Raw genomic sequence first — 23,354 nt, forward strand, 5'->3', positions numbered from 1 at the left:
GCTCTCCGGGGGGGGGGGCTGTACCATCCAAGCCCAAACCTGAAGTGATCAAATCTGTGCTAGTCTATTCTGCCACCGAAAAATAATACGGAACGGGTGGCCCCAGGAGTAGGAGATGTTATGGTCCCGTAGGAAGGCGGTTACAGGGCGAAACTCGCGCCTTTTTTGGAGGGTGGACGCTGCCAAATCCTGATACAGTTGGGGATGGTGCTCCCGGAATTGCAACGAAGGAGTCTCCCGCGCCTTCCGTAGAATGCGTTCCTTCAACTGGAAGTCGTGAACGCAGACCAGAATGTCGGGAGGTGGTCCCCCACCGCGCCTAGGCAGACCCACAATGTGGACCCTGTCCATCTTGATATCCTGTAGATCCTCATCATCCAGGATCTGCTAGAAGAGTGCCAGAACATATCCCCGCAGATCACCTGATTCCCCGTCCCATGGTACTGCACGTATGCGAATGTTGTTCCGGCGGGAACGATTCTCCAAGTCCTCCGCATGTGCTTGAAGATCCAGGTTCTGTTCCGTAAGCCGGATCACGTCCTGCTGCAATTGGTGGACATCATTAGCCACACTTAGGTCGTGGTCTTCCAGGGTGGCAACCCGCTCTCCGATACCATCCACGTCCCGCCTCACCTCGCGGAGGTCTGAGGCCAACTGAGAGCGTAGCTCCGAGATATCTTCCTTAATGGAGGCGAAGAGCTCCGTCATAAAGGCTTTGGTGGCGGGAGCCTCATCGTCCCTCGATGTAGGCGAGGTGCTAGTCCCGGGGGACGCCGGCTGCTGGGCCCTCCTGGAAGGTCCATCCTTATTAGGCTTCCCTTTTCGCTGCTTAGATGACATCACGGAGCCCCTGGTCGCCCGGGTATTCAGATTGAGAGTCTCCGTGCACCACCCCGGTAGCACCCCAGGCCGGGCACCGCTCCGCTACCTTCTAAATCTGGTCCAGGAGTAGGCGATCCCCTTCGATAGGTCACCAGTGCAGGTCGTACTACCCACGGGTACACTCGGGCACAACGGGCTACCCAGAGGGCCGGTCCACCACTGCAAGACTGGGCCACAATTGCACCACAGAGCCACCGGGGAGGGAGCCTCCAGCGCGTCACCCGGGGGAGGGGGCCCCCAGAGCGCGACCCGTCGGCGAGCCCACTAAGTAGCCGGGTCACAGTCCCCCAAAGTCACTCACCCCAACCTGGCGACAGCTCCACGGCTTTTTCTAATTCTGAACTCCACCAGTCCAGACCCGCAATGTGCAAGGCGTCCCCGAGGGCCGAGCCCCCTCAGGGCTACTCCGATGGCAGGAGCCCTCCGTAGGGCCACAGCGGCAGGCCAAGCGCCGATCACAGGTTCCTGCAGTCCAATGGCGGCAACCAGCAGCCGCTCAGCCCGCCCGCCACAATCGGGGGAAGGGCGGTGTGCTTACAGTCTTGGCAGTCCCAAGAGGCCGTGCAGGTCCCAGCGGCCCTCTACAACAATGCGGCTCCGCTCGCTGGGCAGCCCGCCGATTAAGGATGGAGGGAGCAGGGCGCCGATCCAGGGGCCAGTGCTCTATAGGTCCAGCCGAGCAACGAGCTCCAAGGGATCCCCCTCCCCGTCCAGGACCGGCTCTTAGATCTGGCCGTAGCTGCGCAGAAGGGCCAATGCAACTCCAACTCCGGGCCTTAGCAGGCCCAGAAACCCCGACATCGAGTAGGGACGAGTGCCGTTTCGCGGCAGTACAGGCCGGGCGTCCTCGCTGCTCCCGCCTCTCTCAGATGGCACAAGGCTCCCCACCGTCTGGCCTTCACCCACCGGCAGCCAGGGCTTCAGGAGATCTCTCCCGCTGACAGGTCCCAGGGGCTCTGACGCCGCCGAGTCAAGCCGGCATCACACCGGGCCGATCCCTCCGGCAGGCTTCACCGCAGCTCGGATCAGGTCCGCACTCAGCGCCGGGCAGACCGCTCCGGCGACTCCAGGCGCCCTAGGCGGCAGTGCGGGACCTCCAGGAATCCCGGGCAGACGCCGGAAAGCAGGCAGTGTGGGGACAGAGGTCCGATGTCCAAGATACCGCCACTCGGGCCGCCGCGGCTGCGAGCGCGCCGGAGCCAAGATCACCGCCAGGCACTGCCGCCGCTGTGGCCAGACCCACGCTTGCCGTCCGGTAGGCCGCAACAGCTAATGTCGTCTCTCCGCGTCCCCGCTGGCAGCACGTGACTCCTGGGCACCCCGGATGGAAGCTGGCGCTCAGGCGATGCAGGGGCATGGAAGGCTGATCCCCAAGACGGTGCTATACAATGCTATTTTCCTGATGGCGCCGGAGGGACTCGAAAACACGTCTCACTCCGTCGCCATCTTGGACACGCTTATTTTTTTTAATCGAAATAAAGTTTATAAACTGTAACTGTAAGCACACCTTACTTAGATTTAGTAAACCTTTATCTACCTATACATGTAGGCACATATTAACCTATATGTCACTCCTATGGCAGGCCTTGACAATCCTGAAGGCAGAGTGCTTGGTTTTGTGTGAGAGGGTGCCCTAGAATGAGCTGAGCCCCTCTGCAGCTTTCGGAAATCCTTCCTTATAGCTGTTCTATGATTTAGCCATACCATATACTCTTAAGTGCATTATAATCCTCGCAGTTAATAGTAACTTTGGTTTGGCTTTATCAAAACATGTCGTGTTTGGTGTCAAACACTTTGGAATTTTACCCCCCCCCACCAGTTCTGGTGGTGGGGGTAGCTTTAGACATGTACACACTGGTATACCCAGTAAAAGTTAAACAGAGCGTCAGCATCACAAAATGGATACTGCTGCCACAGACCCGAGTCTGACCCCCTGCTTCTGTACGAAACTCCGGCAGGGGAGGCCTGGACAATAGGTTTCCTGTCCAGGGAGGTTCCAGCACCTCCCCAAACAGGTTTAGTGTATTGGGGCAGGGTTAATTGCATTCAGTGAAAGCTTTTCAGACACTGCCTGGGGCACACAAGGTGCTCCATGTATTTCCCAGTTCAAACCGGTTGCTGGGGCACTTGGCCCCAGCTCTGGCGCGAAACTGGACAAAGGGGAAGGGGTGTAACCACCCCCTCCCCAGGTCCTCCCATAAGTGGGACCCTAGAGTTAGTCCAAGTATAGGAACCCAGTCCTATGGACTTTAGATTACCCTGGACGAAACTCTGCAACATGTATCTTGGACCTTCGACATTCCATATCGACTGGAAGACGGAAGAAATCTCCCTTGGGGTCAAGGAGAGACCCCACTGGTCAAACAGGCACCTAAGACCATCTTGCCGGTTTGCATTTTTGAGGCTCCCGCTGGATCCCGAAGAATCTGCGACACAGGGCACGGACTTCCAGACATCTCTGAGGCCGACACGAGATCCCAGCAAAGCTGAGACCCGCAGCCGACACTAGAGACGTGGGACCGGAAATCCTGGACATTCTGCAATTTTGCACCTGCACCTACTTCCCGAAGTTGTGCATTGGTGTACGTGAAGCCCCTACCCCGAGCACCTTTTGCACCGAAGCTGAGAGGCCAGCACTCCACGAGTGACCCGTGAGTCCCCTTTCTTCACCGCAGCTCGAGGCTCCTTCACGATCCCTAGTCCGTTGACTAGTGGGTCCCCACAAAGGACAATCCTTTGTTTCTTGAGGTTTCCTGGTTGTTCCAAACGTGCTCTAACTCCCCTCCAAAGGGGGAGTCCCTCAGACCTTGCTGGTCTGCACCAAAGCCAATCTTGTCATCTTGCGTGGGTTGCTGTTGCCAAGGCCTGTTGGGTCCAATCCGGATTCTGATGCTGCAGCACTCAACATCCTTCGTGGGACAGCTTGAATCCAGCTCCTGGTCGTCGTCGACGCCTCCTGGTCCTCGTGGCTGAAGAGTCCAGCTTCACCTACTTCACCTGAAAACACCCGACATTGGCTGGTATCTTCCTGTCGCCATCCTGGTCACTGGCTAGTGGCCCAGACTCTGTCCTATCTGCTTTCAGGTTCTTCAGATCTCCAATCCACCCGTGGATCTACCCGGACACTTTTCCTCTGGTCGCCTGCAGCACTTCTTCGCAGCTCTCCATTGGAATCGACGACGAAACCCAACAACAAAAGACACCTATTCACCCGGCTTCCGTGGATGAGGTAAAATGTGTACTCCGGTGCTCCCGTGGGTCTTTACTCTCGAAGTGTCTAAGTCTAAAAGGGTTCCATCGTAGTTCGTACCGAAGTGTCCTTAATCTTTAAAAACTTAATTTGTTTTTCCTCCATAGAAGTCAACAGGAAACATGCTGCTATGTTTAGACACTGCACGCGTCCCCCGTGGGCCTCCTGCTTCCCTACCATGGGTAGTTCCTGGTTGCCCCAGCGGTTCTACAGGTCCTAGGTCTAACTTCTATCTCTCATGTGGTTCTTATACCATTATTTTATTATATGGTTTGTGAGGCCCCTAGGACATTGCGTATACTGTGCTATTTACTGTGTGCTATTCAAAGTACTTGTATTGTACTTTTGCTTCTAGCCTCATAAAGAGACTAGGGGGGTTATGTTTAGAATAAATACATATATATTTGATACTAGCAGCCCGTCCCGACGTTGTCCGGGTATGATTTGCTGCCGGCCAGTAGTATATTGTTTTGTAGGATTTCGTTTTGATAGCATTTCTTATCTGTGACAGGCCTGTGAAACGCTCCGATTCATAGTGCACTGCTGATGCACTTAAGAGTAGTGTGTGAACTCGAGTTTCCCTACTTTACTTTTCCTTGCAATATTATATAGCGCGAACTCGACAACATGACATGAACACAATTTACATTACAGAAGAACACATTCATTTGTGGTAGGCAAGGGGAGACAACGCGATTTGCCTGGAATCACAGGATGTTGAGCTGATGCTGAGATTCGAACGTAGCTCCCCAGCTCTAAAGTTCGCAATTCTAGAATTTGTGGCGGGAGGTGTGTCTAAAAGTGTATGTTGGTGCTGGCCATCAATGAGAGAGACCTGTGCATTTTTCAAATCGGTGGTGAAAAAATATGATTATGTTGCTGGAGATGTGGGCCGCCGTGCCACCAATGTACTTACCGGGGGAGGGTTAACACCCATTATTCTGCAACTTTCTTTCCGCATACCATCACTCTGCATACTTTCATTACGAAAGTACCATGACTCCGCAATGCCATTATAACGCATGGCATTACATTTTATATGCTTTTACCATGCATACATTTACAACGAAATTCGTTGTAACATTTACAACGAAATTCGTTGTAAATGCATGAATGGTAAAAGCATGTTTTTTTGATGTTTGGATAAGGTAAGTATGGGTATAGGGGTATATGTTTTGGGGTACTGAGGTATATGTTTTGGGGTGTTTGGGTATTTTAAGGGTTCAGGTATAGGTTTGGGTTATGGGGTACAGGGGTAGTTTTGGGGTTAAGGGATATATGGGTTTTTGGGTACAGGGGTATTTTTAGGGTTCAGGGGTAGGTTTGGGTTTTGGGTTATAGGGGTATTAGGGTTCAGGGGTAGGTTTGGGGGTACAGGGGTATTTTTAGGGTTCAGGGGTAGGTTTGGGTTATGGGGTACATGGGCATTTTAGGGTTCAGGGGTAGGTTTGGGTTTTGGGGTACAGGGTTATTTGTATGGTTCAGGGCTAGGTTTGGGTTTTGGGGTACAGGCTTTTTTAGGGTTCAGGGCTAGCTTTGGGTTTTGGGGTACAGGGGTATTTTTAGGGTTCAGGAGTAGGTTTGGATTTTGAGGTACAGGGGTATTGGGTTCAGGGGTAGGTTTGGGTTTTGGGGTACAGGGGTATTTTTAGGGTTTAGGGATAGGTCTGGGTTTTGGGGTACAGGGTATATTTATAGGGTTAAGATGGGTTAGTGTTTAAGGGTGTTGGGGTATTTTAAGGAGTAAGGGTGGGTTATGATTATGGGGTGCAGGGGTATGTAAATGGAGCAGGGTGGAGATCCGGAGCTGGAATGTACAGAACCTGGGAAGAAAAAACAATGAAATATTGGGCACAACGCTCGCTTTTGTTTCCGTAATCCCGCCCACAGCACACGATATGAGACATGGCATGAAGGGCAGAACGTATCACACGCCCCCAGCGTTTGTCACGTCCCCAGCACACGCCCACAGCACAACGCAGACACGCCCACAAGGGACTACTATGCTGGCACGGTTCTTTTACCTTTTTAAATGTATATGGTGGGCGTCTCCATAGCCTATGTCCTTCTGCTGCAACTGCCCTTTCCAACGCTGTATTGGGTGTTGTGATTGGTGCTGTGATACCTGAGATTACCTGCCTCAAAGGTTTGAGCTCACTCTTTATTATATTAGTACTAGCAGCTCGTCCCAACCTTGTCCGGGAGCAATCAGGCTTCCCCGCCCCCCGCCCGCCCCGACATTGTCCAGAAGCCCGGGCCCCTGCCCGGCCCATCTCCCGCCTGCCCCGACCCCCGCCTGCCCCGACATTGTCCGTGGGTCCCCTTTCCTCAGCCGCCGCTCCTCCCCTGTGCTCCTCAGTTTACCGCTCCTCACTGCCGCTGGTCACCTCTCCTCCCGCCTGTCCGCTGCTCCTCTCGTCACCGCTCCTCCCCCGCACCATGTCCGCCACTCCTCGTCGCGCTCCTGGACGCCGCTCCTCCCTGCGCTCCTGACGTGAGCACGCACGTCGCGGCCGGCGCTACTTCGGAGGGACTACTTTTTTTTTTTAATGTACATTTTTTAAATAACGTTTTTTTTTTACATTTACATAGCCTATAACCATCTGCACACCCTGACGATTAAAACGGTGTATCGGGTGTGTGGATTGGCACTGTGGTTCCCGAGTTTACCTGCCACAAAGGCTCAAAGTTCATCCTTTATTATAGTAGTATAGATAGATATACCTTGTGTGGTGCACTTTCATTTGGTCATTCAAGAGATTATAGATTGGTAAAACAAGCTGCTTTACATTCCTTCAAGACTTAGCCTGAAGGATGCTCTCCACAGCTACCACTAGGAGAGCTTTCTATAAAGGTTTTCTAAACCTACCATCAATAAGGGTCGTTTGGACTGGTGCAAGGTGCCCACTAGAATAGTGGACATCATATGCCAGGCCAACTTCTTACACTAAGCAGTTCATAGTGCAGACAGATGCCTCTGAACATGGGATAGGAGCGGTCCTACCCAAGACCAGTAAGGATGGCCTATACCAGCCTGTTGCTTTCATTAGCACAAGGTTACTCCCAGGAAGCGGGGTTGGAGTGCCATTGAGAGGAAGCCTTTGCTGTGGTTTGGTCCCTGAAGAAGTTGAGACCATACTTGTTTGGTTCTCACTACCTTGTTAAAACTGAGCATGGTTCTCACTACCTTGTTCAAACTGACCACAGCCCTCTCAAATGGTTGATGCAAATGAAAAGTAAAAACTCCAAACTGTTGAGGGGGTCCATCGCCTTACATTGGTGCACAGGCCTGGTACTGACCGTGCCAATGCAGATGGCCTTTCCAGGTATTTCCACTTAGATGATGAAGACTGTCTTGGGAAAGGTTTGTCTAATTATCTTTCGATCGGGGGAGGGGTGGCTTCGAGGGGGGGGTATTTTTGAGGAAAGTTCCCCTTCTTTACATGGTCCACCCCACTTTTTGCCTGGTACCTTTCAATTCTTCGATATCACAAGTGAACAAGTAAACCATTTTATATACATGTGCTGGATACTGGTAAAAACGAGTTTCCCAGCGACATGAAGGCTTCACTGAAAGTTATGGTGTTCGGTATCAAACACCTTGTATTAAAAAAAAAAAACAAGGATTCTAGTGGTGGGTGTATTGATACATGCACCCCGAGGGCACCTTAGATGTGCCCCTGAAAACCTGCTAACCTCTAGTGTGCTGGCTGACCAGTGTCGACCAGCTTGCCACCACAGACAGGTTTATGACCCACTGCATATGAGAACCTACAATCTCTGAGGCCAGAAAAGTGCCTACTCTGACCGACGGTGTTGCCACCTCTTCCAAGCAGGATGGCTAAGTAATCACCATATCAAGGCCGGATACTGCCGACTTTGATATGTGGCCACGGCTTCCCCAGATTGGGAAATGCCAACCCCCTGGGCTTATCTGGCACCAGGACAGGTGAGAAATTAAATATGCAGGAAAGCGTGGTGTACTACCAGGCCAGTAACTCCACTAAGATGAGCTGCCTGATGTGCCCCACTTTAGGAAAATTCCGCCATCTAAGTAATGGTAGAATTAGGCACTCTGGGACAAGGTTATGCCCACGTTCCATAGGAAATGGTCATATAGGGGGTGTGGTGACCCCAAGGGTAAGTGGCCCATTTCCATGTAGGGAAAATTGTAATGTGTACATGTTTTCCTGTATGAGGGAAGATTGCAACACTGCTACTCATTTTGTAAAAGAGATTTGGGTGTGACTAAGTTTAACAATTTTTTAAGGTAAAAGAGCACTAGCAATTTTTTTAGTTTTGAACCTGGTAGCCAGAGACTGCTAGTTAAATATTTATTCATTGAAATTCCTCAGTATTGCTTTTAGCATGGCGATTGTATCGGTTTGCATTAATAAATATTTAGAGATAATTTAGACCGCTCTAAATTACTTCAGTTTATATGGTACATGAAAATAAAGAAGATTTTTCTATTTTCCCAATTTTTTTATCTGATTTTGACATGAGAATACCAGGCAGGGAAGCTTGTAGTAATGCTGTCATCAGTTCTGACTGGGTGATAAATGCGGGTATCGCATCTGGTTATACTGTAACCTTTGTTGCATACTGTCACAAGTAACTATGCCTCTCATCTACTTCAATAGCTTAGTGGCACTCAATATTCGATCCATTTGTCCCAGTTGTATGGCTCTATTGTACTTGAAATGTCTTACTAACTTCCCCAAATATTTTTCTGAATGAAATGAAATGAATTTGTACTTGTAAAGCGCACTGCTGCCCCAGCAACTGGGCGTCCTGGCGCTGTAGTCCTACAGCTGTGGAACCCTTCCTGGCTTTTCCCTGTGAATGCCCACTCCTGGGCACCCCCAAAGTGAAGCCAGGCATCCCCGCGCTGTTGGGGCCGTTGTGGAGATTAAGCAAGCTATTGCCCAGAGTTGCAGAGTGGGACCCATGATTAGAAAAGGCACAGAGGTGAGAATTATCAGGTCCGAGGAAATTGAGCCCAAGACCCGCCGAATGAAAACACATACAGGCCCCACTTCTTTATTTTTGACCTGGTACTCATACGTCTGACAAACCTGGTAGGAACTGTAAAGATTGTGAAGTTGGCTTTGTGTGCCTTCTGATGCAATCACAGTTTCCAGCTAAAAGTAGCTGCTCCATGGAATAAAATCTACTGCCAAAGGTACTTGTTTTAGAAGATTATGCAGTGCTCTTCTTTTTTTTCTTCTTGTTCCTTTATTAATTTTGGGAAGTTGGAGAAGCTTTAAAAAAGAGTTAAAAGTCGAGGTCTTCCTACCCTGCTGACCCTTGACAAATTTGTGTAGAAATATAAGCAGAATGACAAACATGTTTTATGCTTTTTTTAAGCAACTTTCTTTTCTTTCACGGCTGTTTTATTCTTGCCTCACATGAATACTGAATGTTAAGTGGAAAGCCCTTTTCTAATTATTACACCACAATAGTGGGTAAGGATTGTATTGAGTTAAAACGATATTCATTCTTGCTCATATTTCCTTTGTCCCCAAAAAATGGAGCATTTCGCACACTTTGAGTGGATCACAACTTCATATTACTTAAAAAACTATGCCAACAGCGTGTACTTGAATTTATTACTGTTTAATTTCTGCTGTGCTTAATTTCTTTTTTAGGTCGAGCGTCAGCGAAGGACCTATTGTCGGCGGTTTGGGGGGAATCTGAGACAGCGTTCGGGCACGCGCCTCTGCTGTCTCAGATTCCTCCTCGAGGGCGCGCACGGCGCCGTGCACATCCCCTGCCTCCCCTTGACATGCTCTCTCAATCACACACAGGCAAAGTCACGCATGCGCACACACATTCCCACGCGCACACACTCCCGCCCCCGCACCCACCCCCACACGCAGGGCTTACAATCACACACAAACGCAGGGCTTACAATCACACACAAACGCGCACATACACACACACCCTCCCAACCCCACTCACCAGGCACATGCAGGGCTTCCATCACTGGGGGGGCGGGCACCGTCAATGTGCCCCGACGCCCCCCCTCACCGGGTCTGTTATACTCCTCTCGTCCTATTCCTCCCTGTGTTCAGACTCGGCAGTCCGCTCCGTTATTTCTCCGCCCCTTCCTTCCTTCCTTCGTGCGTGTCACGCCTCTCCTTTCTCCCGGCCGGAAATCCGATTTGCGTGTCAGGCCTCGTTTTTTGTTTGCTGCCTCGAGGCATATTACATCTCCATGTCTGCAGCCCCCTCATATTCCTTCCATTGCTCCAAGCGTTACACAGGGAGTGAATGCACAATGGGAACTGAAGCAGAGCAATGTTGCCTGAGCTTCAAGGCATTGAGGCAGTCGGTGGGATTTAAATGGCTTGTTTTACTCCGTTTTTGCTATCGCATTTATCAGCCGACATTGTTAGTGCGTTTTTTCAAAAGTAACAACTGCTTAGCTTTGGCCGTGCTTTACATTCCGTTTTCGCGACCCCATTTCGCAACCCGCATTCGTGTTTTTTCATTTCTCGGGCCGCATTATTGGTGCTATTTGTCACAATGTAGCAACTACTTTGATGTTGGCGTGTTTTTATGTCAGATTTCGCCATGTTATTTCTCAAACCACATTATCAGTGCCCTATTGCTAATGTTTAAAATATTTCCGCTCAGAAAAATAGTGTTTTAATTACACTTTTTTGGGGGTTATCTAGTGTTTTGCAGCTTAGCGCATAATGTATAAATGTAAAATTGTTTTTCGCGTACAGCTATCATGTGATGAAGATTTTTTATTTTAAACTACGTTACTGTCTGTCTTAACAAGCGTTTAATTGTAGCCCCAGCCTACAAATTAACAAGCCTTATTTTCATGCTGTGCTTTGATTTTACAATACAAACACACCATTTCACCCCTGCTGCTTGTTGACCCGAGGCAACGCCGAGAGTTGAAGCCAGTTCCAGGGCCAGCAGCTCTACCGTAGGCATGCCATTCGTTGTGTTAACCCATTGCGGCAAAAAGTCACTGACTAGCCCCTGACCTTTTTGCCACCCCTGACCTTTCTGCCGCCATTTTTTGTTTTTTACCCACCACGTCCTTCTCCCTGCTCTATTTTACTCAGCCCCTGCTTCAGCCATGTCCTGCGCCCTCATCGTGTACCTGAAGACACACGAGTGATTGACATGAGCACCATGTACATTATACTGACACTTAGACACACTGCGCATTTGCACACTGCGCATTTGCACACTGCGCATTTGCACACTGCGCATTTGCACACTGCGCATTTGCACACTGCGCATTTGCACACTGCACACACACTACTTTAGGCCACACACACTGCTCACTCACACACTGTGCCCTCACACTACTTTAGACCACACACACTGCGCACTCACACTACTTTAGGCCAGACACACTGAGCCCACACACTACTTTAGGCCAGACACACTGCACCCTCACACTACTTTAGGCCACACACACTGCGCCCACACTCTGCACCCTCACACACTCTGCACCCTCACACACACAGTGCCACAGAATTATATGCTACATAATTACACTGCACTCAATGCAACATACACTCCAAACAATACCACTCCATGCCACATAATTACATGCCACACAATTACACTCTACTGAATACAACATACACTCCACACAATACCACTCAGTGCCACATAATTATATGCTACATAATTACACTGCGCTCAACGCAACATACACTCAAAATGCCACTCAGTGCAACATAATTACACACCACATAATTACACTCTACTGATTGATGCAACACACACTCCACACAATACCACTCAGTGCCACATAATTATATGCTACATAATTATAATGCAACATACACTCCAAACAATACCACTCAGTGCCACATAATTACATGCCACACAATTACACTCTACTGAATACAACATAAACTTCTCATAATACCACTCAGTGTCACATAATTACATGCTACATAATTACACTGCGCTCAACGCAAAATACGCTCCAAATACCACCCAGTGCCACATAATTACACTGCACTCAATGCAACATACACTCCACACAATACCACTCAATGCCACATAATTATGTGCTACATATTTTCACTGCGCTCAATGCAACATACACTCCAAATACCACTCGGTGCCACATAATTACATGCCACATAATTACACTGCACTTAATGCAACATACACTCCAAATACCACTCAGTGCCACATAATTAGATGCCACATAATTACACTGCACTCAATGCAACATACACTCCAAATACCACTCAGTGCCACATAATTACACGCTACTGAATGCAACACACACTCCACACAATACCACTCAGTGCCACATAATTATATGCTACATAATTACACTGCACTCAATTAATGCCACATAATTACATGCCACATAATTACACTCTACTGAATGCAACATACACTCCAAACAATACCACTCAGTGCCAGATAATTACACTCTACTGAATACAACATACACTCCAGACAATACCAATGATATGCTACATAATTACACTGCGATCAACGCAACATACACTCCAAATACCACTCAGTGCCACATAATTACACTATCTATCGCCATCTATCTATCTATCTATTTCTCTATCTATCTCTATCTATCTATCGCCCTCACTCTATCTATCGCCCTCACTCTATCTATCGCCCTCACTCTATTGTCATATGGTTATTAAGTTTCCATAGATTGTGTTAAGTTAGCATGTGCTTATTAAATGTTTAAACGCCATATTTTCTTTCTGCTTCGGTTTGCACACGACACCTAGTTGTTATTACAGCTTTTAACCTAGACGAAAGATGTGATTTATTTGAGAATAATATATTATTGTACTGGTATCAGTTGTGCCTGGAACACTTGGTACAACTGTCTGCACACTGAGAACGGCACACTCTAACACAAGGTTGCAGCAGGCCTGATCCTCGCACTACGTTAGTCATAACACAAATAATGTTTGTGCCAACTTTTGGCTTTACGTGAGTTCAAGATACAGTTACAGGGAATGAGAAAACACACTTGATGCTGGACATGCTGAGAGCTGGTAGCTGTTGATGTGATTTCCTCCTACTGAGAATTCGAGGTATGGGTCCGCCCAGCTAAAAGCCCAGATGAGACCTTCTTAGATATAAAATAATATGCTAATTAGGGTGCGCGAAATATAGGTGATACAGAATTCTATAGATTTTTGCATCATAATATGTTATCACAGTTTGCTTACTATGGATTAGTGACTATGCTGCTGACTCTGATTTTTATAATATGTATGTTGATATTATACAAGATACTGCGTTTGAGAATGTTGCATTGAAAAATAAACATTTCAAACTTGCACGTGTTTTCATTGCCTCCCAGTTTTGGTTTGGAATGATAATATAACGAAAGAGTGTTCATGTGTTCCACGATACCTGAGGTATTCTAAGTTCATGTTCTGGATTGTCTAAGACATCGGGAAGTATTCACTGCCGATGAGATACTGTAGCTAGCTTGGTAAGGGGATTTCTGAAACATAGGTGAGTTGTGGGTCACCCTGACTCACCCAGGTTCTAGGTCTCTGTGCACAGTTCTGTGAGAGAACGGAAACCCTGCGACATGGCGCCCATACGTTGGTTGGCCTTATAACATGACACTCGAGTAGTATATCATTCAAACCTTAACGCCTACATTCCCGTTTCCGGAAAACGGCAGTGTCGGAAAAACCTACCTATTTTTGAAATAGGTCCTTTTCAAGCTTGAATATGTCTAAAACAGTTTCTTTGAATTACTACCCAGTTGTGCTACAAAGTATAATTTGTTTTTTCTCAATCCTGTGCTAACATGGCTCAAGCCGTGGACATCCCGCAGCATAGTCGCATTGCGGTGCGTGACCATTTGCGGATGTATGAAGTTCCTGTGGAGGGCTTGGCTGTGGTTCTGGTGGTGAGTGCGGAACATGCGTACCCGTACGAACTGTTTTATTCGTGGGTGACATTTCCGGCAGTGGACGCTAATACTGGTGTGTTCCACTCATACACTGCTTCAGAGGTACCGGCTGAGTACGCTCCGTACAGAGCACTGGAGGTTCCTATTGACGCTTGGCAGCATGGAGTTTGGTTTGGTGGCGCCCTACCGCACGCTTTGACCGCTCCGAGGTTAGGTCCTTTGTCCATTCCGGGCACTCCTTGGCCTGCTTTGGCTGGATTTACTCCTCACCCTCGACGTAACGCTTGTAACGTGGCTGAACTGCGGCGACTTCATGAAGTCGTGGTGGGAGTGATTAGAGCGCTTGTTCATTACATTGGCCGTAATGTTCAGGACGCGGCCCCTAGAGGCGCACAGCTTCGAGCAGAACATGCTGGTCTGAAAATCAACCCGGTCATGGTTAATTCCGTGATGGGTAAGAAGCCCCAGGAAAAGGACGATTTTCCATTCTGGCTTGCTGAGAAATTCGGCCAGCTGGAAGCTGTATTTCCTAATACGAGTCCGGGTGATAAACACCGGATTCTTACACTGAGTTTGCCGAAAGATCTGCTTCCTGACCTTGCTGACTGTGAGACCTGGGGAAAAACTTTTGCAGCGGTCTATTCGAGGTGCTATGGCTCCCCGTCTGTGACCAATCTAGGTGGGGTCCTTAAACGTGTTCAGGACGAACACGGACCGGAGGCGGCTGTTGAATTGGGCATGCGCCTGTGTGGCTCCTTTGAAGTGGTTTGCGGTGTGATCCTTGCTAATGTCAAGGGAGATGCAGTGAACTTTCAAGTTGCTAACGCATTAGCGTTGGTTCCCGAGCCCGACCGACCCCGACAGTTAGCAAAAATTATTGTGAATGCTTACAAAATGGTGGGCCGCAATGCAAAGGGGGTTAAATCTTTTCCTGATAAGGAGAAGAAACAGCCCCAGGGTCAGACATCGGAAACTAGTGGTCAACAATAGTCCAAGAAACAAAATTGGCCTAAAAAGCAGAATCAGGGTAAGCAACAACAACAACAAATACAGGTTTCTGCTCCTGCGTCTCCATTGCCTGCGCAGTCGGATCGTGTTTATGATTTGCGCGACCGCGCGATGATTAAATCGCCTGAGAGGTTTCAGGCTACTGACCAACGCTCTCCTCGTTCCTTTCAGGACTCATCAGCTCCGTCAACCGGTGGTGGAGGGGGCGGCAGGGGCCGGGGTGGCCAGCAAGGACGTGGTCAGCCCCGCCCGCGTGCCAGTGGAGATCAGCAGGAAGGCTCTACGCCCAAGAGACCACAGTTTGCCACGAAGAAAGTCGCTGCCCTGACCGCGCATCGTTATGCCGAAGATAGTGAGAACGAGGCTTCGGAATCTGACGTGGGCTCTGACCTTGCTAGACAGCGCAGCAGAGATTACCATAGTGAGAGAGGCCCTCCGTCCACTGTTGAAGGTGACAGCGACTGACATTTATGTTGTGATAGAAACAGCAGATACGCATGTTGCTCCCCCTGAACGACTTTTTGAAATTGTCCTGTTAATTGAAGGTGACATGCAGCGAACTGTAAAAGGGGTATTTTCGGAAAATCTCTCGTCTACGTATGACATTTTACTTTCGGAGGCTGACTGGCCCCCACCTTTTGTTCTCGCAGCTCCGCGAGGGGAGGAGGTAATCCTGCCCAGCTTCGCGCACACTGTGCCGAGGGTGGAAGCGCTGCATTTTGCAGAAGAGTGGGCGCTGGCGCTTGCGCCGGCTGTGTACCGCAATCAATGTGGCTGGGATAAATTGTCACCAAGCCATGAGATTCCTTTACGGTCACAGCCACAGCCTCAACCTCAATATCCCATACGGCGTGAAGCGAAAGCTTCGGTCGCAGCTATCCTTGAACAATTGGAATATCAAGGTGTAATTGAAACGTGTGTGTCACCGATGAATAACCCCCTTTTTACTGTGAACAAGCCGGACGGCTCATATCGTTTGGTTTTGGATTATAGGCATTTGAACTCGCATTGCCGTAACTGTGCAGTACAGAATACGCACGGCTCTGCGTTAGTGAATAGTCTTGAGCGTAAACGGTTCAAAACCACGCTTGGCATTTCCAATGGTTTTTATGCACATAGATTAGACGGTCTAAGTTCCCAATGGACCAGTTTTATGTGCGCCGGAGTGCAAAAAATGTTTAAACGACTCCCAATGGGCTACAAGAACAGTCCTGGAGTTTTTGCCGCACGCATAGTCTCTCTTTTGGAGAGCTTCGACCCAGTTGCTTGTTCGTATGTGGATGACATTTATCTCACAGACGACGATCTTTGGGAGCATCTGTGTCGAGTAAATAGCATAATTTGTAACTTTGCTGACATGGGTTACAAATTTAACTTTGCAAAGTCGCACATTGCAGAGTACACGGTGTTGTTTCTAGGTTACGAGCTTAACCATGAAGGGAAGGGTTTAGCACCCCATTTCCTGGAGAAATGCGCACATTTGTGCTCTCCGACAACACTGAAAAAATTACAATCTCTTCTGGGCTTTCTGAATTTCGGGAGGACTTACATTCCGGAATATGCCCAGCGTATCAAGCCTTTGTATGCTTTGATACAACCAAATTTTTCCAAATCATGCTGGCTGCCTGAGCATTCGGCCATTCTGCAGTCTTTGCAGGCTGATTTGCTCGCTTCTGAATACTTACAGACTCGTGATAACCAGACCAACCTGGTGATAAGAATTATCCCTGGGGCGGTGGGTTTCTCGTACCTGACTTTTAATGAAGGAGATACAGTACCTATTGCTTACAAGTCACACTTGTACACTTCGGCTGAATTGCGTTTTTCCACTGTGGAGAAAGTTTTAACGGCTGTGCAGATGGCAATTCTTAAAGAACGTGCCCTATCACAAGGAAAGCGCATGTTGGTTGTTACCCCGTGTCTTGCCTTAGAGGCGGTTACGAAAGCTAGTGTACCTAATTCCAAAGCTTTGCACCCTCAGTGGATTCAATGGGCTGCGTCCTTGACGTCCCAGGATGTCATGTTTATTTTTGACGCCACTTTACGGTTGCAGGAGTATTTACAGTATGAATTTGTTCATCCTGCTCCATTAGCGATGCGGCCGTTGGAGGATTTCCATTGCATCATTTACACTGATGGTTCGGCACAGGTTGCGCATGGCTCTAGACATGCCTACGTTTCCGCTTGCGCCATTGTGGTCGGTGCCATGGTGAACGATTAGTTCGAATCTAGTGTCGTGCACACGCAGACGCTTGGAGACTGCACCGCACAATTAGCAGAGCTTCGGGCTCTGATGCTTGCATTAGAATACGCGGATCCTTGTGTGACGACTTTGATCGTAAGTGATTCTTACTACTGTGTCCAGTCTTACAATGAAAACTTGTTCTTTTGGATTCAGAATGATTTTCATGACTCCAAAGGTAGCACAATAAAACATAAAACGATCTGGGTACGAGTGGCGGAACTTAAAGAGAAGCTGCCACTTGTGTTTGTGATTCATACTCTCGGTCATCAGCGCGTGGGGGTCCACGCTGTTGGCAACTCGCTTGCTGATGAAGCAGCGAAGTCAGCGGTATCAAAATACTTAGTTGCAGCAGTCACGAGGTCCAGAAGCAAAATAGATGATGACATCTTGGCAGCTATAGCTGCAACGGAGAAGGGAGGTAAATATCCTGCGGGATTCCCTTCTAAATACACATACCACTTAAGTCCCGATAAGGTTCCTTATGTGAAAATCCCTGAAGTTGGCGAGCGTTTGGTTCCCAACTCGGATCGCAGAGCTGTTTTGATTACAGCGGCACATGAAGGTGTGGCGTCTGCGCATGCGGGCGTCTCGGCCACTGTAACTCAGCTACAACAGAGATTCTGGTGGCGGGGACTGTACAAACAGACGCGTGAATATGTTCTTCAATGTGACATTTGCCAGCAGATTAAACCTTTGACTGCTGCGCGTCCGCCTCAGACACAGTTGTACATCTCGAATAAACCGCTTGGTTGTGTTTATTTGGATCACTGCGGTCCATTTTCTTCTGATACTGCATATAAGTACATCTTAGTAGCAGTTGATTCATGCACACGCTTTGTGTGGGTATGGCCGCATCGGAGCGCTGATTCACATACTGTCATTAAGGATTTGCGAGTCTTTGTGGGAATTTTTGCCTGTGGTACCTTCCATTCGGATCAGGGTCCGGCGTTTGCCTCTAAGGCATATAAGGATGCTATGGTTTCGATGGGGGTCCAAGTCAAATTTTCGAGTCCCTACAGACCCGAGGGTAATAGTGTAGTAGAACGAATGAACCGCGACTTAAAGCAATCTTTGACAGCTCGAGTTATAGGCACTGGCAGTAACTGGTTAGCCCACCTCATAGGCGTGCAGCGTGCGCTTAATAATCTCCCTAGAAGGTCTCTGGGTGGGCGGACCCCATACAAAATGCTCTTTGGTATCAAGATGTATGTACCTGACCTTGATGGGCCGGACTACAAGGCCCAGGCCGGGGCCTTTGACGTAGATGAACATTGCAATGTTTTACAGAATCTACAAAAGACCAGAGACAGTCTTGCAAAGGAACATTTGCCCTCCACATCGGATGATGCGTTGCAGATCCCGGTAGTTGGCTGGCTACCCCAAGTTGGAGAACTGGTTCGAGAGAAGATCGATAACAAAGAGTTTGGTCCCTCATATCGAGCACCAGTTCGAGTCCTTGGAGTGAAGGGCACAAGAACAGTCATTTTACCACCACTTCCAGGTCGTAAGGAAAACAGATTTATTTCTATTGACAATGTCAAGACACACAGGGTGGCCGATTCTTCATAGCATGACACCGGCTGTATCCTGTCCTTCCATGGTGAGGCACTCTGTGCTGTCTATTACATCTGGTGCAGAACAGGAGGTGTCCCTTGAGATGCCTGCCATATCCAGTCCTTTATTAAATACTATTCCTGATACTAACATTGATGAGCTAAACTACACTTATCCTGCTGATTTATCGATGCCTGATTTACAGACCCAATTGGCAGGCCAGTCCAGATTCTCTTTTGACTCTGTTTCGGAAACTTCAAAGAAACCCACAAACATTGCAAGATATGCCACGTTGTTTAAAAAACATTTTTTAATTCCGCCTTGGACATACATTTGGTTGATCCTATTTTCATTCTATCTTTTTATGTCAATTGGTTTTGTGTTTTATTTTTTCCGCCTGATTGATGGTCACTACGTTAAAGAAAGAACAGGAATTCGGTACCTTAATGGAACATTGGCCCCTCTTTCCTCTTCACATTCTGCGCACAGACTGAAACAAAACTTAAATACAGTTAACATTACTGCTTGGCCTGTCCTTGATGGGATTGTGTGGGATGCGGTTAGGTTTCAGATACATGGGCCTACTGAAGTGATTAATGTTCCAAATGTGCTTAGAGTAAACATGGGAGATGTGATTAAACAAAATGTACGTTCTGATGATTGGGATATTCAGGCCGTAGAAGCATTATTCTCGGATTTGAAGTATTATGCTGCCTTCGATGCTGAGGATCTGTATACAGATTCTATTAATGAGGAAATATAAATTTTATGGTCAAGATGTGTTCCCTAGCGCGTACCCCACCGTCTCCATGTACGAGTTAAAGTGCATGTAACTTCCCTCCTGTACCAGCTATGAAGACGCAAATACATTTGCGTCCAACGTTAACATGTCCTCTTTCAGATCCACCCTGAATGGGTTGAATGGTCCGTTTCTAAGTATGCTATGCCAACGTCTTTTTGTAGTGTACTTCTACGTTTTTCAGCTCTGGCTGAGTAGGCCCCTGAATTTCTGCCACCGAGCCTCTTTTCTGGCTTCTGACTCCAAGGGCCTCTGCCCAGGCTGCCTCTGTACCTGTGAACTCTGACTTACTTTCAGCGCGGCCCCTCGCGCTCAGCTCAGCCTGCTGCCTGCCAAGATCGACTATAACCTTCGAGTTATCTGTTCCGCTCCCCGAAAATACATTCCTGCCTGCCAGTTTCAGTAAACATTCCCCTCAGCTGCAGAGCCAAAGGGCCGGCCTGTCTCCGTGCAAGTAATTCATAGCCTCTGTTACCATGCTCCCATGGAAGGCCCATGCCCCCACGCTTCTCATACAGACACTCAGGCGCTTATACACGCACTCACAGCAAGTATAGAATAGCTTCTGCCCTAGAGACCTTTCCGTCCAGATAGCTTAGTTCCTAAACATCAGATACCAGATATGATAGAAGCACAAGTTGATCTGACATGCCAGACTTCTGTCTCTTTCCGTCAGTGTAAATGTCAAGTCCCCTGCACCCTCCAGCTTCACGTCAATCACACGTCATGCAGCTGCGCGTGCATCCAAGCTTCCGATTTCTGCTGACATTGCAACATTTCTGTTAGTGCCACCCCTTTTGTGACACCTACCAGTGACATTTCTAGCACACACCTCTAGTTCACGCCTCTTGATTACGCACTTGTAACACGTGTATACTGTTATCTTGTCTTCTCTCTGCTGTTACGCCTCCTGCACTGTTGCTTATGGCATGAATTAAGTATATAAGCTATGTACTGTTAATAAAATGTAGCGCTCTATCCCTTCTGACACCCCTGTGGTGGTCAGAACATGATATCCTGGTCACGACCATTCCTTTTTAAGGAATAAAACCCCTAAGAAACTCTAACACCACGGACTCTGTCTTTTTTCTTCCGATCTGAGTTATTATTGATTAAGTACTTACCTGCATAGAAATTAAGAGAGTAAATTAATTATTTACATCATTTTGGCGCCCGAACAGGGACCCCTCCCCCACCTCACGCGCCGGTTGGCGCATTGCAAGCTCTGTCCCCTGCCATCAGTTAGATGGAACCTACGCGTACCGGCAGGATTTCCTGCATCTCCCTCTGACCCACGGAGGTGACGAAGACTGCGATCAGTGCCCAGACGAGGCGGTGAGGAGTGCGGAGGATCCCGACCAGAGCCTAGCCGAAAGAAACAAGGTCCGAGGTGTCAAGAGGCCCACCAGGTTTCCGAACTTTCCCGAAGTTTTCCGAAGTTTCGAGTCGAGTCCAGTCGAGTTTTCCGAGGCCTTCTGTTTCCGTGCTTCCCGGTGAGTACCATTGCTGGGACGTATCTAGACGGGTTTGGGTACGCAAGTCCGGTCTGCACTGTTTTTAGGCAGTGTATCTGTACTGTTTAGCAGTATATCCAGTCTGAATTTCTGCACTGTCACACCAGTGTATCTGTACTGTTTAGCAGTGCATCCGGTATAGGGGGTAGTCATCTATGTCTCAAATGTCTTTTCATGTGATTAATGTTGTGGTATGAATGTGACCGTTTTTTGTGCATTATTGTGTTTTCTTGTATAACTAGTTATATTCAGACTTAAGTATCAAGGATCGAGTATTCAGTATTAAGTAAGCAAAATGCCGTTTTTCAACAAGTTAAAGCAGATAGGAACTAGGAAAGGGATACTAGAGGAAGAAATTCCTATCCCCCCTAGGGACACTCCAGGTAACTTTATGTACCATAAACACGGCATAGACGCCATATTATATCTAGACTTATGGACTGATTACACTAAACACCTAGACGAAAGACACCGATGGCCCGTTAACGGAACATGGGATGCCGAGTGCATCATGAAGGTCGAGGAAGCACTATGGAAAAAGAAAGCCAGACAATCTCAGAAAGACGCCATAGAATTTTGGCGTAAGGAATCACATAAACGTGCTGAAAGAGCACTCCGTAGAGAAGACAGACTTAAAGAATCAGAGAAAGCACAGGAAAATGAACTAGTTACCGAGGGGATCCGAGTAAAAAGTGAACAGATAGACCGCGCACGACATAATCTTATGAATAGTATGTATCTTGTGGCCGAGGGTACACCTGAGGCCCTATCAGAAATACCGAAAAACTTACCGTCACCATTAGTTCCAACTAAAGTAATGTATAAGACTACTAAAGACATATTCCTAAATTCATATTTAGAGGATGTAGTACCAGCTTACACCAATCTGCCTGTTCGTGCCCTGCCTACTGACAGGGACGGGGATGGCACCCCGCCCCCAGATCATGTTCCGCCAGTACCACGACAGACCTCCCCCGTTCCGCCAGCCCCGCCACTTCCTGCACTCAAAACAGATCTACCGAAACCACGTTTACCTGATCTAACAAAAAGACAAATTCAAGTACAAAAACAGACTCCACAAGGAGATAATACACAAGCCTCCGCTTCAGGGGGTGCGACCGCGGGTCCTCGGACCCCGCCATTAACTCACAGATTAAATCTCAGGGATATACAGAGTCCTCTCACGTTCAGATCACCCCGCTTTGATGCATTTAAAGAAAACATTTCAGTTTGCAGATACGATCCAGTACCCGGAAAAGACGACCTAATGATATTGGCATCACTACGGTTAAGATCTGCTACTGATATGTTGCTATGTTATGTAGGTATGAAGGATCGTCTAGATAGAATATATGAGTTTGTTCAGACAGGAAAAGACCCTGACAGCATCAAGGATGCCATGGAGAAACAGAAAGTTGACATTCAAGCACAGATATTACGATTTTTCATAAACTGTCTAATAAGAGAACGAGATAGGCCTGGAACAGATCAGAGTGAATTAGATGCACTGAACAAGTGGGGTCAAAATATAGCTGAAGGAAAACATGACAAAGGGACCTGCATAGCCACAATGTATAGGAAAATTAGGAAAGCAGTGCTAGAGGTACACCAAAAAGAGAAAGACAAAGCTTCCTCCGAGGAGGAAGAAGAATCTGAAGAACCAGAAAAAGCTGCAGATACTATAGCATATGTAGGTAAGGGAAATTACCTTAGGAAAGGCATCCGTCCAGAAAACAAGAGAGTTTTCTTCTCTGCCTTGACAAATCCGAATTCTGCTGAGCATCAGTTCCAGGAAACTGATAAAAGGCTTCGAGATCGAGATGGGTACCACGTACTCAATTCTATGGATGAACAAGAACTAGCCCGATCAGCTGTATCATGGGCCGAGAATGCAGACATATATAATGATGACACAGTAGCGCAGACATTTCTGAACCTCTCCCCCGACGAACAGAAATTAGCAGGTGTATACATGATTCAGCACCTTCTCATCAAATACAGAAAACATTATTCTGATCCAGGTCCCTTACACGAAACACTAGAAGCACTACTCATGGATAGATGGAGAGGCTTAAGTACCAAGTTAATACAAATAATTCTAGAACAACGCCGTAGATATGACACGTTCATCAGCTCCGAATATGTTCCCGCCCCGCCCCCAGAAAGGAAAGTGTATCACATGCAACGCCTGAGTGGCG

This window comes from Lissotriton vulgaris, chromosome 10 (genome assembly GCF_964263255.1).
Source record: "Lissotriton vulgaris chromosome 10, aLisVul1.2, whole genome shotgun sequence".
Lineage (NCBI taxonomy): Eukaryota > Metazoa > Chordata > Amphibia > Caudata > Salamandridae > Lissotriton > Lissotriton vulgaris.